Source organism: Olea europaea, chromosome 7 (assembly GCF_002742605.1).
Source record: "Olea europaea var. sylvestris chromosome 7, O_europaea_v1, whole genome shotgun sequence".
In the NCBI taxonomy this organism is placed as follows: Eukaryota; Viridiplantae; Streptophyta; class Magnoliopsida; order Lamiales; family Oleaceae; genus Olea; species Olea europaea.
Genome location: NC_036243.1, coordinates 11105934 through 11116279, shown reverse-complemented (window position 1 = coordinate 11116279; position 10346 = coordinate 11105934). Strand labels below are relative to the sequence as shown.

Genomic DNA, 10346 nt, shown 5'->3' with positions numbered 1-10346 from the left:
TAATTCACATCGTTAGGCATCGTGATCGATAACTTGATAGGTCACACACAAAAGAAGAACTGGAAGATTGTGATTTGCCAATTAATTAATTTAGCAAGCGTTGGATAAATTAATTGATTGGATTGCTTATTTATAGGTCCCTGGTTCCTACAATCTTGTTCTCTATGTAGATTTTCTTTGGAAGTTAGATAATTAGACAGTTGTGAGTGGTGAATCAAGATCATTGGAACGAAAGAATGGCAAAGGAGTTTGCAGATATCGTAAAATGTATAATCTCTATCACAGTTTCTATCTAAACACGAAGCAACCTTGGTGGGAATTGAAATTTATTTTATTTTTCGCTGCGCATGATAAGTAGATTTCCAACGGAAAGTATGATTGATCAAAAGTTTTTAGTGGACGAGGAGCAAAAAGTTGCCATTCAAATGGTTGTTCATATCTTCATCCATTTTAGTTATTGTTAAGAAAAATTTACAGCAAAGAGTTCACTCAAGAGTTTGTTCATAAACTACAATAAGTACAGTCTAGCTGCCTGCTCATTTCTTACTGATTAAGGACAAATAATATTAGAGACTTATGCAGTCACTAATAAGAAAATAATACAAAATTTTTTAACGTTGTTGACTACTCAATAACAAGAAAACTTCCAACATGAAACATAATTGAATTAGTGCTACAACAGTTTTTCATATGATTCAAATTACAATCATATCTATATAAAACTTAAATGTCAAAATGAGGTCACATATTGAATATTAAACTAAAGGCTTGTGTCCTATACCTAAATGTTATAAGGAAACAACAGATACAGTAAGAGAAAGAGTGTTACATTACATACAAATCTCAAACATGATTATAGATTTTGGGGGAAAATAAGTGATTTGTATCTATATTATCAATTAAATAACAGATTTAAGTAGAGAGATAGAGAACAATTAAAAAAAAAAGTTACTCCCATAGGAACAAGTATGAAATGGAAATAAAAAACTTATAATTAATTTAATTGATTGGAAATCTGAAAAGAGACATACTACAGCATTAAATGGAGATGATTTTTCAAACTTATGCTTATTTTAGCTACCAAAAATTGCTTATTCATGAAATCCTCGAATGCGAAGAATTTGAAAGATTTGGTCATTGGAACCATAGTGAGGGCGTCAGTTATAGTGATGAAATTGAAGGAATGAGATTTGAGCATACTATTCTCACCATTGATGGGTAGAAATGAGGTCGAGAGTGCAAAATTTGATTATATGCTGTGGTGGTTATTAATTCTTTGCAGCAACAATCTAATGAAAGATATATGGGTGGTTTGGGGGTTTTATAACATATTTAGTACGTTCTTAATTAATTTAATTAGTTATTAGGGTATTAATCAATTTAGTTAATTTTTCAGGATATTGGGCTTAATTTTCCCTTAAGAGTTTAATTCTTGGGAATGCATATGTTAATTATTTATGTTTAAAAAAATATATGCAATTTTAAGATGAACTATATTATGAAAAGTTGTTTGCTCATATTTGATTTGCATGAGTTAATTATATTTTAAATTATTTTATGCAATATATAATGGTTATGAGAACAAGTTAGTCAAAGTTTTTCTATTAAAATTATTCTTATATAGTGTGAATCATTTATGCATAAAAGAGATAATATATAGTGATCCATTTAATTTTATTTAACTAGGGATTGACACAGCATCTTTAATTAAATAAAATTATATATTAAGTTTAGGATCACATAAAGAGTAAAGACGTCAAATTGTAATTAATTATATTTAATATAATAATTTTTTCCCATAAGAACTTTTATTATATTTATATAATTAATTAGAATAAAATAACAAATTACCTCATAATTTGCCCACAAGAATTATGAATAAGTATATAATTTCTCTGATATTCGTTGCGATATTCCCGAGTCAAATGGTGATAATTACAAAGTATGGAATGAGAGAACTATTCCCCATTTAGGGTGGATGGATATTAATTATGCGGTTAGGAAAGACGAACCACCTAAAATTACCAATATCAGCATTGCAGCAGACATTGCGCTCAATGAAAAATGGGAGCAATCTAATCGCCTCAGCGTAATGTTCATAAAGACTAAAAATTATACTGGTATACGTGATTCCTTCAATAGCATTACAAGGTCCAGAACTTGATAAAAAGGCTATTGATAATCAATTCGTCACTTCAGATAAGGCATTAGCAAGCACCATTGTAATGAGCTTCCAATCTTTAAAACTCGCCAGTGTGAAAGGTGTACATGAGCACATCATGCATATGAGAGACATTACGGCTCAACTTAAGAAACACGAGGTTAAGATATCTGAATCCTCCATTGTGCACTATATCTTGAATACTCTCCCATAACAGTAATGACCTTTCAAAATCTCGTACAACATACATAAGGATAAATGGTCAATAATTGAATTAATGACTGTATGCGTTCAAGAAGAAGAGAGGCTAACGATGGAACAAAGTGAGTGTAATACTGACTACAACCCGTGGAAAGGGAAAGACTCAAGCTAATCAGAAGAGAAAAGGTAAAATGCCAAGTAGGGACACATAAAGAAAGATTGTACCAAATTCAAGAAATGGCTCGAGGATAAAGGTAATCTAACCTCACATATTTGTTATGAATCTAATATGGTTAATGCAAATATTAACTCCTGGTTGGTTGACTCTAGATCTACAATCCATATTGCAAACTCTTTCTAAAGTATGCAGAATCTAAGAAAGTCAATGGGAAGTAAGCAAAATATCTTATTGAAAAACAAGATGGGGGCAAATGTGGAGGCTATAGGAACATGCTTTTTAACTTTAAGTAGTGGCTTTGTTTTGAAATTAGAGAGGACATTTATGTTTCAAGTTTTTCACGAAACATGATTTCTATTTCCAGACTTATACCCTTGAGATATTCTTTTAATTTTTTAAACTCGTCATTCGGTTTATTAAATAATTCTAATTGTGTTGCAAATGGTATTTTGTCTGATGGTCTTTATCGTATTAATTTATAAAACAATATCACTTATAGTTAAATAAATGTCCATTCTGGCACTAAACGGTGTAATATTAACGAAGACTTCTCTATGTTGTGGCACCAAAAATTAGGACATATATCTATAGAAATAATTAAAAGATTAGAAAACGATGGGGTACTTAGTGCTCTAGATTTCACTGATTTTGATACATATGTGGACTGCATTAAGGGAAAGCAGACCAACAAGTCCAAGAAATGAGCCAACGGGAGTTTGAACATATTAGAAATCATACATACTGATATATGTAGGCCAGACATGGATTCACACGGTCAAAAATATTTCTTTGCCTTTATTGCTAGTTAGTCATGATATATGCATCTTTACTTGCTTCATAATAACAGCAAGGCATTGGATGCCTTTAAAACCTTTAAATTTGAAGTAGAAAAACAATGTGAGAAGCAGATTAAGATCGTAAGATCGGGTAGAGGTGGAGAATATTACCGAAGATATATAGACGATGGACAAACACTTGGTCTGTTTGCCATGTTGCTTCAAAAATATGGTATAGTTATCTAATATGCCATGCCTGGTTCACCATACCAGAATGGTGTGACAGAAAGAAGAAATAGAACATTATTGGACATGGTGTGGAGCATGCTTAATAGCTCCAATCTTCCTAAATCCTTGTGGACTGAAAAACTTAAGATGGCAGCATATATATTAAGTCAAGGTCCAGGTAAGGCAGTTCCAAAGACACCATTTGAATTATTGAACGATTGGAAACCAAGTTTGTGACATATGCGCGTTTGGGAATGTCCATCTGAAATGAGGATCTATAATATACAAGAGAAGATGTTGGACCCAATGACCATTAGTCGGACTTCATTAAATATGTCAAAAGGTCTAAAGGGTCTAAATTTTATTGTCCATTTCAAAGTAATAAGATTGTAGAATCAAGAAACACTAAATTTCTTGAGAATAAATTGATAAGTGGGAGCAATCAAACTAGGAACAAAATTCCTAATTATAATCATTTAGAATCTCAACCACCTCAGGTGACAGATAAGTCATAGTTCACAGCATCCCTCGAGTATAAACGGGTACCGACCAACCAATCATAGAAATTTCACAATCTACTGACAAAGTTCAAATAGATCGGGTAATTCAAGAAATACAAAAACCTCCTGAACGAATAGTTAAACACAAGCTTCCCAAGAAGATGATGGTACAATATTATAAAGATCTATTAAAGTNAATACAAAAACCTCCTGAACGAATAGTTAAACACAAGCTTCCCAAGAAGATGATGGTACAATATTATAAAGATCTATTAAAGTGAAAAGGTTGGCAATTCCTAATGATTATGAAATATACCTACAAAAACCTAACCACAATATTGGGGCCGAAAATAATCCCGAATTATTGTCACAGGCATGAGTTGTAAAGAGTCATAATTATGGCATAATACCATAAAGGAAGAGATGAGTTCCATGAAGAGTAATGAAGTTCGTGATCTTGTTAAGTTGTCTAGTGGTGCCAAATCTATTGGATGTAAATTGCTCTTTAAAACAAAGAAAGACTTTTTAGGCACTATTGAGAGATACAAAGCTTGACATTTTGCTATAGAATTCTCAAAAGAAGGAAATTAATTACATGAAAACCTTCTCTATGACATCTAAGAAGGATTCTCTATGCATTATTTTGTATTATTAGCCCAATTTGACCTTAAGTTGTAACAAATGGATGTAAAAATAGCATTTTTTCAATGGTGATTTAGAGGAGAATGTTTATATGAAACAACCCCACTAGAGGGTTCCCATCTAATAAGCTAAAGAACGTCTAAAACAAGCGTTCCGTCAATGATATTTTAAATTCCATAGAATGATTTCTTCATTTAGATTTGTTGAAAATCCCATGGATCAATGTATATACCAGAAGCTTAATAGCAATAAGATTTATTTTTATTTTATACGTAGATGACATTTTACTTGTAACCAATGATAAGAGTTTATTACATGGGAGAAAATAATTCATCTCTAAACATTTCGATATAAAGGATATGGGTGAGGCAACTTAATGTCATTGGCACTAAAATTCATAGAGACAGGTTACGAGGTATTTTGAATTTGTCTAAAGAAACCTATATTGATAAAATTTCTAAAAGATTTCGAATATTTCTCATTGTGAAAGATGATATGTTCAATTTGAATCTATGTCCGAAAAATGATCCAGAAATGGAACAAATGAAGAACATTCCATATACTTCTGCTGTTGGAAGTTTGATGTATGCTTCACTCTGCACAAGGCTTGACATTGCACTTGTTATAGGAATGTTCGGACGATATCAAAATAATCCAGGTATAGACCACTAAAAAGCAGCAAAGAAAGTAATGAGGTACGTTGAAGGAACTAAAAATTACAAGCTTATGAATAAATAGACGGATAATTTGAAAATGACTGGGTACCTAGATTTAGAATGTAACGCCCCCACCCCTTGTGGAGCGGAACGCTACTTACTTTATTTAACTCACCAGTGGTTTAGTCATAGGAGAATATGTTTTAGTGGAAGCTTAATTTTTACAATAATAATTTTAACAACAACCTTTCGAATATTTTAAAATAAAACATTGAATAAAAAAATAACGGAACGTAATTTATTTGAAGAAAACATAACTTGTTCTCGCGTTCAGTGTTATTCAAATACTTTAAAGAAATAATATTGAAAACGTTCACAAAAATAAATCTAAATAACTTGTTCACCGAGTTTTTCATGGGCTCGTTGCACCACTCTCCATCTTTTCCATCATCCAGGCTCAAGATAGAATCATATCAATCTGTAGAGAAGAGGTTAAACCCGTGAGTTAAAAAAACTTAATAGATATCATTGATACATTCGTGATCAAGCTATACATTTCAAAGCAGTAACTTTAGAAACCTTTTCATAGTAGGATTTTCGGTAGAATCCCAAACACGTAGATTCATGACTTTAACACGACGCCTCGACTGGAAGTACATGCCGTACCCAGAGGTTCCATTAGACATGGAGATGTATGCCGTACCGGAGGTGCCATTAGACATACAAACATTAACATAAATCTTCATTTGTTAGAAACTTATAACTTAACATGAATTAACACTTTGCACCTCTATCCATAAATAGACGGATAATTTGAAAATGACTGGGTACCTAGATTTAGAATGTAACGCCCCCACCCCTTGTGGAGCGGAACGCTACTTACTTTATTTAACTCACCGGTGGTTTAGTCATAGGAGAATATGTTTTAGCGGAAGCTTAATTTTTACAATAATAATTTTAACAACAACCTTTCGAATATTTTAAAATAAAACATTGAATAAAAAAATAACGGAACGTAATTTATTTGAAGAAAACATAACTTGTTCTCGCGTTCAGTGTTATTCAAATACTTTAAAGAAATAATATTGAAAACGTTCACAAAAATAAATCTAAATAACTTGTTCACCGGGTTTTTCATGGGCTCGTTGCACCACTCTCCATCTTTTCCATCATCCAGGCTCAAGATAGAATCATATCAATCTGTAGAGAAGAGGTTAAACCCGTGAGTTAAAAAAACTTAATAGATATCATTGATACATTCGTGATCAAGCTATACATTTCAAAGCAGTAACTTTAGAAACCTTTTCATAGTAGGATTTTCGGTAGAATCCCAAACACGTAGATTCATGACTTTAACACGACGCCTCGACTGGAAGTACATGCCGTACCCAGAGGTTCCATTAGACATGGAGATGTATGCCGTACCGGAGGTGCCATTAGACATACAAACATTAACATAAATCTTCATTTGTTAGAAACTTATAACTTAACATGAATTAACACTTTGCACCTCTATCTACCTTGATTGATACTTTGAACCTTGTTGAAAAATGCACTCTTTTGATGTTTCAAAAAAAACACTCCGTTAATAATTGATGCTTGGAAAACACTTCTTGATAGCACCAAAACTTCTAGGAAAAACTAATTTTCCTCCCTCTCATTTCTCTTTTTTCTAGACTTGAAAACTCTCTCTTTTATGCTTAGAAGCTTTTATCTTGGTGTGAAAAATGTGTATGCATTGGAGCCTATTTATAGGTGAAAATCTCACAACTTAAAGGAAAGTGAAGGGCTTAATACTCATTAATACGAGTGCCATTTATGTGGGAGTTATAGGTTGAAGAAGGTGCTAGAAAATCGTGTAGGAATTTGACTTTTCATATTCCAAGTACTTCGGTCGATACTGTACAGCCTTTAGTATTTCTATCATAATTTCTTCTCTTGATATCCGATTGAGGTAATTCAAAGTGAATTGGAAAGCTAACTCAAAGAGCTACAATTTTTCTTTAAATATCATTTTCCAAATCGAATGTTTTCTATGTCGTAAATGGGTCTCAAATGAGACTAAAAATCTGAAGTATACTTTAGATATCCAATATTCATGTCTTAGTGCCACTAAGGTGTTTAAAATTATTTGGAGTTCTACATCCCCCACACCTTAATTAAAATTTCGTCCTCAAAATTTACCTTCTGATTGGGTGAATAGTGTTGGATACTTGTTTTTGGCTTCCTCTTCCCCTTCCCAAGTGGCCTTTTCTATTTCATGATTATTCCATTGTTTTTGACCAATTGAATTTCTTTGTTCCTTAATTTATGCACCTTTCGATCTAATATACAAATTGGTACCTCTTCATAGGATAAGTCCTTTTGTACTTCCACGGACTGATAATTCACTACATGATTAGAATCATGCAAATATTTCTTGATCACTGATACATGGAACATGTTGTGCACTGCCGATAACCTAGGTGGGGGAGCTAACCGATAGGCTACATTTCCAACCCTATCAAGTATCTCGAATGGTCCGATATAGTGGGGTCGTAGCTTTCCTTTCTTGCCAAACCTAAGTGCACCTTTCATCGGTGCCACTTTCAGAAACACTTTTTCTCCAACTTTGAATTCTAAATCCTTTCTCCTTGTATCCGCATAACTCTTCTATCGATCCTGTGCTGCCTTTAACCTTGTACGGATCTTATCGATTGCATCAACTGTCCTTTCAATTATTTCTGGTCCCAAAACTCTCTTCTCCCCAACTTCATCCCAATAAACAGGGGACCTACATCTTCTTCCATAGAGAGCTTCGTACGGTGCCATCTCGATAGTTGCTTGGAAGCTGTTATTAAATGCGAATTCTACTAGGGGTATGTATGACTCCCAACTAGCCCCTAGATCCAAAACACATGCTCTAAGCATGTCTTCCAAAGTTTGGATGGTCTTTTCAGATTGACCATCGAACTGAGGGTGATATGCTGTACTAAAGTTCAGCTTTGTTCCCATAGCTCCTTGTAGATTTTTTCAAAATTTGGACGTGAACCTTGGGTCTTTGTCAGACACAATGGACACAGGTACGCCATGTAATCTCACAACCTCCTTAATGTACAACTGTGTCAATTTGTCTAAACTGAATGTCATTTTCACTGGAAGAAAATGAGCTGACTTTGTTAATCGATCCACTATTACCCATACAGCGTTGTTTCCTCTTGCTGACTTCGGGAATCCAACCACAAAGTCTATTGTGATATTTTCCCATTTCTATTCGGGTATGTCCAGTAGATTTAACAATCCAGCCGGTCCTTGGTGTTCTGCCTTAACCTCTTGACATACCATGTACTTTTCCACGTACTACCCTATACTTCTTTTCATAATTTTCCACCAAAATGTATATCAGAGGTCTCGATACATTTTCGTACCACCGGGATGTGCGGTATACGGGGTGGAATGGGCCTCTTTCAATATCTCATCTCTCAAGGCTTCATCCTCAGGCACACAAATTCTCCCCTTAAACATCAGTGCCTAATCCGAAGCTATTCCAAAATCCTTTATCTTATTAGTACCAATTTCATTCTTGATCTTCAACAAGAATGGGTCATTACCTTGTGTCTCTATAATTTGATCTCTAAGAGTAGGTCGAATTATCAAAGCTGCTAGACGAGCAGTGACTTGTCCTAGTATGGTAACCACTTCGATCTACAACTTTTCCAAGTCCTTGACTAACTCCATTTGAAAAGTGGGTAGTGACGCCAACTGTCCCATTGATTTTCTACTTAAGGCGTTGGCCACAACATTAGCCTTACCTAGATGGTAATGGATAGTGCAATCGTAATCATTCACCATTTCCAACCATCGTCTTTGTCGCATATTCAATTCCTTCTGTGTGAATAAATATTTGAGACTTTTGTGATCTGTGTAGATATCGCACTTCCCTCCATACAAGTAGTATCGCCATATCTTCAAGGCGTGTACTACCGCCGCAAGTTCTAAATCATGCGTCGGGTAGTTCTGCTCATGTTTCTTCAGTTGTCTTGATGCATAGGCTATCACTTTTCCATTCTGTGTCAGCACACATCCCAATCCTTGCTTGGATGCATCACTGTATATAACAAACTCTTCCGTACCCTCAGGTATTGTTAACACGGGTGCTGATATCAACCTCTGTTTAAGTTCTTGGAAACTTTGTTCACATTTATCCGTCCATTGAAATTTTACTCCATTCCTTGTAAGCTGCATCATTGGTCCAGTTATTTTGGAGAATCCTTCTATGAATCTCCGATAATATCCTGCTAATCCTAGAAAGCCCCGTACCTCGCCAGCATTAGTTGGTGCTTTCCAGTTGGTTACTGCTTCCACTTTCACTGGATCTACCTCAATCCCTTGGGCAGTGACTATATGTCCAAGAAATCCAACTCGTTCAAGCCAGAACTCACACTTCTTGAATTTGGCATACAGCTTCTCCTTGCGTAATACCTCTAATGTTATTCTTAAGTGCTCTTCATGTTGCTCCTTACTCTTAGAATATATCAGAATGTCATCAATGAAGACTATGATAAATTTATCCAAGTACTGATGAAATACATGATTCATCAGGTCCATGAACACTGTAGGTGCATTGGTTAGCCCAAACGGCATCATTGTAAACTCGTAGTGTCCATAACGAGTTCTAAAAGCTGTCTTGGGTATATCCTTTGACTTTACTTTCAATTGATGGTATCCCGATCGTAAGTCGATCTTGGAAAATACCTTAGCTCCTTTCAATTGATCTAATAGATCCTCGATTCTCAGGAGTGGGTACTTATTCTTGATAGTTAATCGATTTAACTCCCTATAATCGATGCACATCCTCATGCTTCCATCCTTTTTCTTCATGAACAACACCAGCACACCCCATGGAGATACACTTGGCCGTATAAAGCACATATCTAGGAGTTCTTGCAACTGCTTCTTTAACTCTTGTAGTTCCTTCGGGGCCATTCGGTATGGGACTTTTGACACTGGTGCCGCTCTGAGAAT

At 34.6% G+C, this 10346-nt stretch overlaps 1 pseudogene; it reads right to left on the bottom strand.

The window, feature by feature from the left end:
* Positions 1-7545: 7545 nt before the first annotated feature.
* LOC111397891 lies at positions 7546-8153 on the bottom strand (annotated as a pseudogene).
* Positions 8154-10346: the final 2193 nt, after the last annotated feature.